Here is a 10,902-nt window from a genome sequence, read left to right on the forward strand (position 1 = left end):
TGTATTGGTTTGTAGTTCCATTAGTGTGGTTGAACCTCTTTTCATAAGCCTGTTGGCCATTTTCTGTTTTCTTTGGAAAATGTCTATTCAGATCCTCTGCCTGTGTATTTTGTTTGTTTGTTTTTTGTTTGTTTTGTGCCACACCCAAGGCACACAGAAGTTCCCAGGTAAGGGATGGAACCAGCAGCACCCCATGACACTGTAGTAACAATGGCGGGTCTTTAACCCACTAAGCCACACTGGAATTCCCCTCTGTCTATTTTTGTACTGGGTTTTTGATGTGGAGTTGAATGGGTTTTTTTGGTTTGTTTGTTTGTTTGTTTTTTAATGTACTTTGGCTCTTAATCCCTTATTAGATGTAAGATTAGTAAATAGCTTCCGATAGAGTAAGTTCCCTTTTCACTTTGATGATGATTTCTTTCACTGAAGAAACATTTTAGTTTGGTGTCGTTTCCACTTGTTTATGTATTTATTTTTTTTCCTTTTCTAGGGCCACTCCCAAGGCATATGGAGGTTTCCAGGCTAGGGGTCGAATCAGAGCTGTAGCCGCTGGCCTACACCACAGCCACAGCAATGCCAGATCTGAGCCGTGTCTGCGACCTACACCACAGCTCACAGCAATGCCAGATCCTTAACCCACTGAGCAAGGCCAGGGATCAAACCCACGACCTCATGGTTCCTAGTCGGATCCATTAACCACTGTGCCACAATGGGAACTCCATTCCGCTGGTTTAATTTTCCCTTTCTATCACTTGCCTTTGAGGTCAGAGCCAAGTGTAAGCAGACAGATGTCCGTGTGCTTACCACCTATGTTTTCTCCTAGACATTGTATGGTTTCATTTCTTCCATTTGATTCTTTAGTCCATTTTAATTTGGGGATGTGGTGTAAGGTAGGGGTCTAGTTCCATTCTTTGCATGTGCCTGTGCAGTTCTTCCAGCACCATTGATTGAAGAAACTGTCCCTTGTCCATTGTATGCTCTCTGGTCCTTTGTTGGAAATGAATTGTCTGTGTCTGTGTCGGTTTTACTTCTGGGCTGTCAGTGTTGTTTCACTGGTCTGTATGTTTTGTTTTTGTGCCAGTCCTAATCTGTTTTGCTATCTATAGCTTTGTAGTATAGTTTGAAATCAGGCAATGTAATCCTTCCAGCTTTGCTGCTCTTTCTCAAGATGGTTGTAGCTGATGGGGATCTATTGTGGTTCCATACAAATTTTAGAAGTGTTTCTCCTAGGTCTGTGCAATGTGCAGTTGGGATTTTGGTAGAGAGTGCACTGAGTCTCTGTTGCTTTTGGTAACCTGGACATTTGAATGATATGAATTCACTCGTAAACATGAAATGTCTTTCCATTCATTTATGTCTTACTTTCCTCAACATTGTTTAATTTTCAGTGTACAATTCTTTACCGTTTTCTGGTTACATTTATTTCTAGGTACTTTATTTTTGATGTAATCATAAATATGATTTTTTGGTTTGTTTCTGTTTTAAATCTTCTATGTTTTTGTTCAGTCTTTCTTGTAATGTGTTGATCTTTGCCTCCAGTTTTTGTCCAAGCTCTTGGATCCTCTTCACTATCATTATTCCAAAGTCATTTTGCATGGAAGTGGGGGTGGGGGTTGTCTTGTTCCTTCATCTGGTTCATATTTCTCTGGCTTTTCACTTTGTATACTTTTTGAGTGATCTTGTTTGAGGCGTGTGGCCTCTCTTGCTTCTGGTGTCTGGCCCCTTGTAGGTGAAATGGATAGAGGGGCTTGTGGCCAGCTTCCTGATGGGAGGGACAGGTGCCTGCCTGCTGGTGGGTGGAGCTGAGCCTTTTCTCTCTAGGGGGTGGACCTTTGTCTCTGGGTGTGATGTGGGGCACTTTAGGTACCTGTTTGTTGATCAGTGGGGCTGTGTTCCCAGCCTGTTTGTTGTTTGGCCTGGGACTTCTCAGCCCTAATTTGAGGGACCAGATGTTTCCAAAATGGCTGCCTCCAGGGGAGCTCATGCCAACAGCTATTCCTGGGACCTCTGCCTAGACTGTCCCACCCCCACAGCGTGCCCCAGCCACCCTTCCTTTCCCAGGAGACCCTCCATGACCGGCCAGGTCATTCTGACCCAGATTCTTCTTGAGTGCCTGCTTAGCCCTGGGACCCAGTGCACATGAAAGCCTGTGTGCAGCCTCCGAGTGGAGTTTCTGTCTCCCCCAGTCCTGTGGAGCTCTTGCACACAAGCCTCACTGGCCTTCAATGCCAAGTGTTCCAGAGGCTCCTTCTCCCCATGCCAGACCCCCTGGCTTGGGCACCTGCTGTGGAGTTCAGATGTCTCCTATGGCAAATCCTCTGAAATAGAGTTCTTTTGCAGTCTGTGGGCCGCCCACGCAGAGGGTATGGGATTGCTTCTACCATGAATGAGCACCTCCTGCTGTCTCAGTGTGGCTCCTTATTGCCTTTGGGTGTAGGATATCTTTTTCTTGGTAGTTTCCAGTCTATTTTGTTGATGGTTGTTCAGCACTTAGTTGTAATTTTGGTGTTTTCATGAGAGGAGGGGAGCTTGAGTCCTCCTACTCTGCCATCTTGTCTATTTCTCTATTTTTTTTTGTCTTTTTGTCTTTTGTATGGCTGCTCTTTCAGCATATGGAGGTTCCCAAGCGAGGGGTCTAATCAGAGCTGTAGCTGTTGGCCTACACCAGAGCCACAGCAATGCAGGATCCTCAACCCACTGAGCGAGGCTAGGGATCGAACCCACAACAGCATGGTCCCTAGTCAGATGCATTAACCACTGACCCACAACAGGAACTCCTTGTCTGTTTCTCTTCTTGGGTTTTTGTTTTGTTTTGTTTTGTTTTTAGGGCTGCACTTGTGGCATATAGAAGTTTCCAGGTTAGGGGTTGAATCGGAGCTGTAGCTACCAGCCTACACCACAGCCACATGGGATCTGAGCCGCATCTGCAACTACACCACAGCTCATGGCAACACAGGATCCTTCACCCACTGAGCAAGGCCAGGGATTGAACCTGTGTCCTCATGGGTACTGTTGGGTTTGTTAACCATTGAGCCATGACAGGAACTCCTGTTTCTCTTTTTGATGTTTTGTTATCATTGTATAGAAATGCCACTGATCTGTATGTTGATTATGTAAACTGAAACGTGACAATGTATTCATTCTAACAGGTTTTTGCTGGAGTTTGTAGGATTTTCTGTTAGAGTATCATGTAATCTGCAAAAAAGAAAACTTTACTTTTTTCATTTATGATTCAGATGCCTTTTATTTCTGTTTCTTGTCTAATTGTTAGCAGGACTTCAAATCCTATGTGGAATAAAAAAGGTAAGAGTGGACATCCTTATCTTCATCATCATCTTAGGGGAGAAAAAGCGTTCAGCTTGTCACCGTTGAGTGGCATGTTAGCTATGGGTTTGCAATTGATGGCCTTTATTAAGTTGAGGTCCATTCCCTTTATTTTTTTAATTAAAAAAATTTTTTTTGTCTTTTTGCCTTTTCTAGGGCCGCTCCAGCGGCATTTGGAGGTTCCCAGGCTAGGGGTCCAGTCGGAGCTGTAGCTGCTGGCCTTCGCCAGAGCCACAGCAACACCAGATCCAAGCTGCCTCTGCAACCTGCACCACAGCTCACAGCAACGCTGGATCCTTAACCCACTGAGCAAGGGCAGGGACCGAACCCGTGACCTCATGGTTCCTAGTCAGATTCGTTAACTACTGCACCACGACAGGAACTCTGGTCCATTCCCTTTATGGTCACTTTGTTGAGAGTTTTTAACATGAGTGATGTTGAATTTTGTCAAATGGGTTTCTTTGCGTCTATTGAGATAATCATATGGTTTTTACCCTTCTTTTTTTTTTTTTTTTTTTTTTTTGGTTTTAGTTTTAGGCCCACACCCACATCATACAGAGAGTCCCAGAATAGGGGTCTAATCGGAGCTGGAGCTGCCAGCCTACATCACAGCCAAGCAAGTTCTGTTTCCTTTCCCTGATGATGGAAGTTTTTAGTCATTATTTTTTCAGTTAATTTTTCTGTCCTGTTCTTTCACTTCTTCTGGAACCACCTCTGTTAATGTAAATGTTATTCTGCTTGATGGTATCCCATAGGTCCGTTAAAGTAACCTAATTTTTTCAAAAATTCTTTTTTTGTTGTGCTGCTCTGTCTGATTGAGTTGCATTGTTTTGTCGGGCAGGTCTCTGATTAATTCTCCTTCATCCAGTCTGCTGTTGAACCCCTCGGGTGTGTTTTTCAGTTCGCTAATAACTTCTCTTTGGTTCTTTCCTCTACTTCCTATCTCTTTGTTGAAGATCTCTTTGTGTTCATTCCTTCTTCCGAGTTCAGTAAGCATCTTTATGTCCATGACTTCTGACTCTTTATCAGGTAGATGGCTTATTTCCACTTCATTTTGTTCTTTTTCTGTGGTTTTTGTCCTTTTTTTTTTAGGAAGATACCCCTGTGTTTCATTTTGCCTAATTTTCTGTGTGTGTTTCTACACGTTAGGTCCATTAGCCATCTCTCCCAGTCTTGAAGGAGAGGATATGCTTGGGAGCTGTCCTGTAGGGCTGAGAGGTGCCATCCCACTTGGCCACAAGAGCCAGGCACTCAAGGGGTGTCTCCTCTGTGGTCTGTGTGAACCCTCCTGTTGTGGTAGGGGCCCAGCTCCGACTCTCCTCGCTGGGAGGTGGGGAAGCTCCTGTCTGGGACACAGGGTGCCTGGCTGTGGCAAATGGGAAGCCCTGACTTTTTCATGTTCTCTCTGCTTGAAAGCCCTTGTGTCCTGACGTGTAATTTGGAACATAGTGCCTCCATTGTTCCAGAGCCGGGTTTTCTCCCACGTGGACTGAGGGAGGTGATCGAGGGCCCTGGTCCTCAGGAAGGCTTCGCAGCCTCTCTGGGTTGCTTTCTCCCCTTTCCCTTGCTTCAGGCAGGGTTGCTATAGCCACAGCTGAGCAGCACGTCTGCAACCGTCATACTTATAGACACACCAGCACTTGCCAAGCAGAAGCGTGGGAATGGGGTTCCTCTCAGTCAGCAGGAAGGGGAGGCTGTTTCTCAGAGCCCATTTCGCTCCCAGCCACGGAGACACACCTGGGAGTGAGCTACAGTGCTGAGCAGGTCACCTTCCTTTTGTCAGAGAGTTGAGGGGCTGTGTGTTCACATTTTCCTCTGTTGGACTGAATTTGAAGGTTAAAAGTGAGATTTTTAAAGTAGAACTGTGAAGAGGGTTACAGAAATGTGAGCAGAGGTAGTAATTGTTAGGTAGCCATGGAACCCATTGCTCTTTTTGTCCGATTGATTGTGAGCAGCTCTAGTTTTCTTTTTCTTTTCTTTCTTTCTTTCTTTCTTTTTTTTTTTTTTTGGCTTTTTGCTATTTCTTGGGCCGCTCCCTCGGCATATGGAGATTTCTGGCTAGGGGTCAAATCGGAGCTGTAGCCACTGGCCTACGCCAGAGCCACAGCAATGCAGGAGGATCTGAGCTGCGTCTGCAACCTACACCACAGCTCACGGCAACACCGGATCGTTAACCCACTGAGCAAGGGCAGGGACCGAACCCACAACCTCATGGTTCCTAGTCAGATTCGTTAACCACTGCGCCATGACGGTAACTCCGAGCAGCTCTAGTTTTCTGACTGAGGAACTTATTATTAGGTGTTCGTCTTTGTAGCTCAGATTGATTTTTCTTTGTGTTTAATTGTTTTTACATTTTTAGAGTATTTAACTGAATTACTTTTTTATTGTATTTTTACAGTGACTTTTATTATGACAAATCTTTTTTTTTTTTTGGCCCCCCAGCGGCATGAGGGTTTCCTGAACTAGGGATCAGATCTGAGCTGCAGTCACGATCTATGCTGCAGCTGCTCAGTGCTAGTTTCTTAACCCACTGTGCTAGGCCTGGGATCGAACATGTGTCCCAACACTCCCAAGACCACACTGATCCCATTGCACCACAGTGGGAACTCCCAAATGGTTCTTATAGTGTTCCAATGAAGTTTGCTTTTTATTTTTATTTTTCATTTTTTAATTTTTTGTCTTTTTTTCCACTTCTTGGGCTGCTCCCATGGCATGGGGAGGTTCCCACACTAGGGGTTGAATTGGAGCTGTCACTGCCGGCTTATGCCACAGCAACATGGGATCCGAGCAGCGTCTGCCACCTACACCACAGCTCATGGCAATGCTGGATCCTTAACCCACTGAGGAAGGCCAGGGATCGAGCCCGAAACCTCATGGTTCCTAGTTGGATTCGTTAAGCACTGAGCCATGACGGGAACTCTTGAAGTTTGCTTTTTAAATGAGTTTAAGTTAAATATGTGTCCATTTAAAGAATTCATTCCTCCTTACAGCAAAGTATGCCTAAGGATTATGTTTAAAAACATGTTCCCTGAGAAGTTTTCTACCTGTATAGAATCCAGTAGTACAGAAAAGAAAAGGAATAGTGCTATGAAGTGCCACATGAGGTAAAATGAGATAGGATGTATTGTTTGATGAGAGCATTAGCAGAGTCTTAATTATGGAATTTCATCCCAAAAAACTGGGAAAAACTACCATAAGATTCAGCAAATCCATTGTTAGGACTTCTGACGAAAGCGAACATCCTAATTTGAAAAGATAGGACCAGCTCTGTCCACTGAAGTATTTCTTAGACCTTTTCTCTCACATAACTTCTTTTCACAACAGCACATGATAATGTGTAGACCAGCCAGGATATGGCAGCAGCCTGTGTCCACTGAGAGATGAGTCAAGAAGATGTGGTGTCCCTGTGCAATGCAGTGGTATTCGGCCAGAAAAGCGAGTGGCCTCTTGCCATTGGCTACACCTTGGGTAGGCTTAGAAAGTATTATGCTGAAGGCCACAGTCAGACAAATCAGGGCAGATACTGTGTGATGTCCCTGATCTGTGCAGTCTAATACCCAAAACCAATGAACAAACACACCAAAGAGTAACAGACTCATAGATACAGGAAGGAAAAGAGGACACTATCTCCCTTGTTGTCCTGGCTGAAAAGTGATGCATTCAGTCTCTCAGTTTTAGATATTTGGGGTGAATCAGCCATGGCAGAGTTGTCTCTCACAGCCTCCCATACCTTACACCCTCCCTGCTTGGCTTGAAATATTGCAATGCTCTCAGTTTTCTCCTGGAATTGTCTCATGTTGCATGTGGGCTGGTGCTCACTTTGCTCTCGAGTCAGATTTCATGCCACTATCCCAGGAACTGGTGTGATGAGGGGTTGAATTTTGAGAAGAATGTATTTAATCCTAGAGATTTGAGTTACCTAAAGTTTGTTGCTTGGAAAATCATGAGATACTTGTTTTAAGACACCCCTCTGTTGAAAGTAGGGTGCGTCCTTGTTTCCTAACTGTTCAGGCATAGTAAGTTTTGTACGTATACAATGACAGGGACACTGTTAGTGAAGAACCAATGGGAAGATAATCAAGTGTACAGATTGTTGCATCCAGAGAAAAATTCTACACACGGTCAATGAGTGAAGAATTTTACAATTTGATGAGCATATGCTTAGCGTGTGGCCTTTTACAATTTAATTTCTATAACTACTCTCTTTCTTCTGGACAAATGTTACCTATGGAATGTAAAAATGTCTGGTGCCTCAACTGCTAGAAATGAGTGGAAATGGTATATCCATCAAAAATGGGAGCCCTTTTAAATCTGAATATATTAGGTTTTTTGCCTTTCCCCTAAATGTTGAATATCCATTATATTTGGGGAGGTCAAATAATGTCTTTTCAAAACAGAGAGTAATCTTTGACTTTAGGATGCAGTTTTTGAAGTACAATGTTGACCCTGTCCAGGGAAACGGCCACTCAGCTATATAGAGCAGGTGGACCCAGAGGGGGCAGAGTTGCCTTCCCTCTGAAAGTTCCAGGCCTTGACCAGTTGCTACGGCAATGGAATGATGCCCACGGAGCCTTGTGGTCCAACTGCCAGTCTGAGAGTAGAGAGGAGAGCGTTCGGCCACAGCTGGAAGGCTCTCCCTTTCACTGCTCAAGGAATTCACGATGGGGAACCTGAATTGTTGTTCAGGAGGTATGTTGATACTGATCTAAAGGCTGTTCCCTCAGATGGGTGGTTCATTTTCAATGAACATAAAATCTCCGTCTTTAACTTCATTGCCACCAGTCTCATCAGTCTCCCAAGCCATAGGTCTGTTATACAGGCTTGCCATAAGTCTAACGTATATCTTAATGCTCGGAATGAGCTGACTGCCTCACATATTTTCTTAAATTTGAGAAAATACTCTTGTCTCATGGCAGTTTGAAACTCCAGTCCGTGCCCTTCACAGCCACAAGTCTATTCTCTGTGTCCGTGGGTTTTGTGGACAGGTTCCTTTGTGCCATGGTTTAGACTCCACATCTAAGTGAGAGCTCTCTCTCTTTGTCACGTACTTCGCTTTGTATGAGAATGTCTCGATGCACCCCCATTGTTTTGAATGGCATTGGTTTCTTCTTCGATTTTCTGGCTGAGTCGTGAATTCCATGGTGTATGTGGACCACATCGTCGTGATCCATCCATCTGCCTGTGGACATGAGGTGGCGTCCCTGTCCTGGCTGTTGTGAGTGGTGCCGCCATAACCACACAGGGGCATGTGTCTTTTTCCTGGATACGTGTGTCCTGATACCTTGCAGGGCGCTCGCTCGGCTTGCTGGGTCGCATGCTGTGCTGCGTTCCGTTTTCGGAGGCCCCTCCATGGTGTCTTCGGTAGTGGTTGTACCAGTGTACGTTCGCGTCGGCAGTGCTGGGGGGGACGCCTTTGCTCCAGCCGTGTCTGCGACCGACACCAGCGCTCGCGGCAACGCTGGATCCTTAACCCCCTCAGCGAGGCCAGGGATCAGCCCCGCAAGCTCGTGGTTCCTGGTCGGCTTTGTTTCCGCTGCGCCCCGACGCCCCGACGGGAACGCCTGGCTTGTTTCTTTGCTGTTGCTGTTGAGGTGTATGAGTTTTCTTTATGTGTGCTTTGGAGAGGAAACTCACGGGCAGGGGTACCCGTCTCCTCAGTGTTTCTGTAGAGCTGCTGTCCACAGTGTGGCAGCCGCTGTCCAGAGGGAGCCATTTATGCTTCATTGAATTCAGCCAGTAGTTAGGTCTGCCTCTTGCAGTGAACAGAATAAAGCAGCCAATGGTTCACTCCCACGAGCCAGCACGCAAGGGTGTCCGTGCGGCTGGAAGTTCAGGTGTGTCACGCTGGGGCTGAGGCCTCCGGACGGACTCCTAGAAGGGAGGCGTGTGAAGCTCCATCCCTCAGCAGCCCACGATCTCGGATGGTTTGCCACTGTGGCCAATGTTTTATTGATGCTTCTGAGGCCATAGAGCACGGGGAAGTTCTGAGCACACGGAGGACAAGCCAGGGCGGTGCTGTGTGGCCCCAATCAACCCTAAGTAGGGGTACGAGTGGGGGACGGTCGCTAACACCTCGCTTCCTCGTGTCTGTGTTTCTGCAGCATGTATCGTGGAGAGATTGTGTGAGACCGACCTCGCTGAGAGCAACCTTGCCGAAAGTGATAGAGGTAAGAACAGCTCTCAGGTAGGAGCCAGTGGGAGAGGGTTCCCGGGACACTTGGGTTATGCCTGCTGCTTGGAGGGTGGGGCAGGTGCGTCTGCAGTTGAAAAACAGAAAGAAGTTGGTGTAAAGATGTTCGTCGCCTGTTTTCCTAAGGAGGGGGAGCAGGCATGAGATGCCCGAATGTTGGTGTCTGTGCTCACATTGTGTTGACGGGTCTCAGTCCCTGGAGCAGAGGGAGGGTCTGGGCACCTGGAGGAAAAACCAGGGTGATGCTCTGTGACCCGCCGTCACCTCGGGGAAGCCGGGGAAACGGGAGGGCCACTCCTTCTAACTCCTCGATTCCCCGCGGTGTGTTTCTACAGACTCGGTGGCGGAGAGCACCGACTGCCGCCAGGATGAGGAGGCTGCAGGTAGGGAAGAGCACGCAGCTGGGATCGAGGGGGAGAGGGTTCCTGGGAGCACCTGGGTTCCACCTGCTGCCGGGAGAGGGCGGGAGGGGGATAGGACTTGGGTGGGTGGCCTAACGAGCGGACCTCCGCTGTGGTGTTTTCCCCTCTGAAGTTGATAACCCGAAGAGGACTTGGGTCCCTGGTCTTTGTTGTGCTGCGTTTGGATTCCTGTCTCCTTCCTTTGAGAGGGAGAATCGCTTTTCCCTCCCGAAGCCGCTCCTTGCAGCTCTTGTGTCTGGCCATTGTGCCAGCTTGCTTTGTGGGTCGCACCCTGAGGGTGCTGTGCCCAAGAGCTGTTGACTTAGTTTCCTTTGTTGCCCTTGAGGGACCTGATGGGGTGGGACGCAACCCTCTCCTAGGGCCTTGACCCTGGAGACCAAGTTTGTCTAGTGAGTGTCAGGTGGCGGGTGAGAAGGCAGGTCTCTCCCTCTGCACGTTTGGGATTTCTGGCCTCCCTGTCCTGGTGTGTCCTCGCGGTGTGTCCTGAGGGAAGGGGCGTTCCCAGAGTTGGATGAGTTGAAGGAGACGTCCTTGGAGTAGGCGTGGTTGACGAATCCGACCTGGAGCCATGAGATTGCGGGTTCGATCCCTGGCCTCCTCGCTCAGTGGGTTAAGGATCCGGGGATGCCGTGAGCTGTGGTGTAGGTGGCAGATGCGGCTGGGATCCTGCCTTGCTGTGGCTCTGGCGTAAGCCGGCAGCTACAGCGCCGATGAGACCCCTAGCCTGGGAACCTCCATATGCCATGGGTGTGGCCCTAAGGAAGCGACAAGTATTACAAGGAAAAAAAATGGTGAAGTCAGGCAGCACAGCGACAGAGATATCGTGCAATTCAACACATAGGCGGCAACTAGGCTAGGCAGACTGTCAGAGCTGGAAAGTAGAGATGGCTAAGACCTGGCAGCAGGGCTGAAGGGGGAGTCATTCCTGCATGGGTGCAGAGGTCCTATGAGTCACGACGAGAAAGG

Source organism: Phacochoerus africanus, chromosome 12 (assembly GCF_016906955.1).
Source record: "Phacochoerus africanus isolate WHEZ1 chromosome 12, ROS_Pafr_v1, whole genome shotgun sequence".
Classification (NCBI taxonomy): domain Eukaryota; kingdom Metazoa; phylum Chordata; class Mammalia; order Artiodactyla; family Suidae; genus Phacochoerus; species Phacochoerus africanus.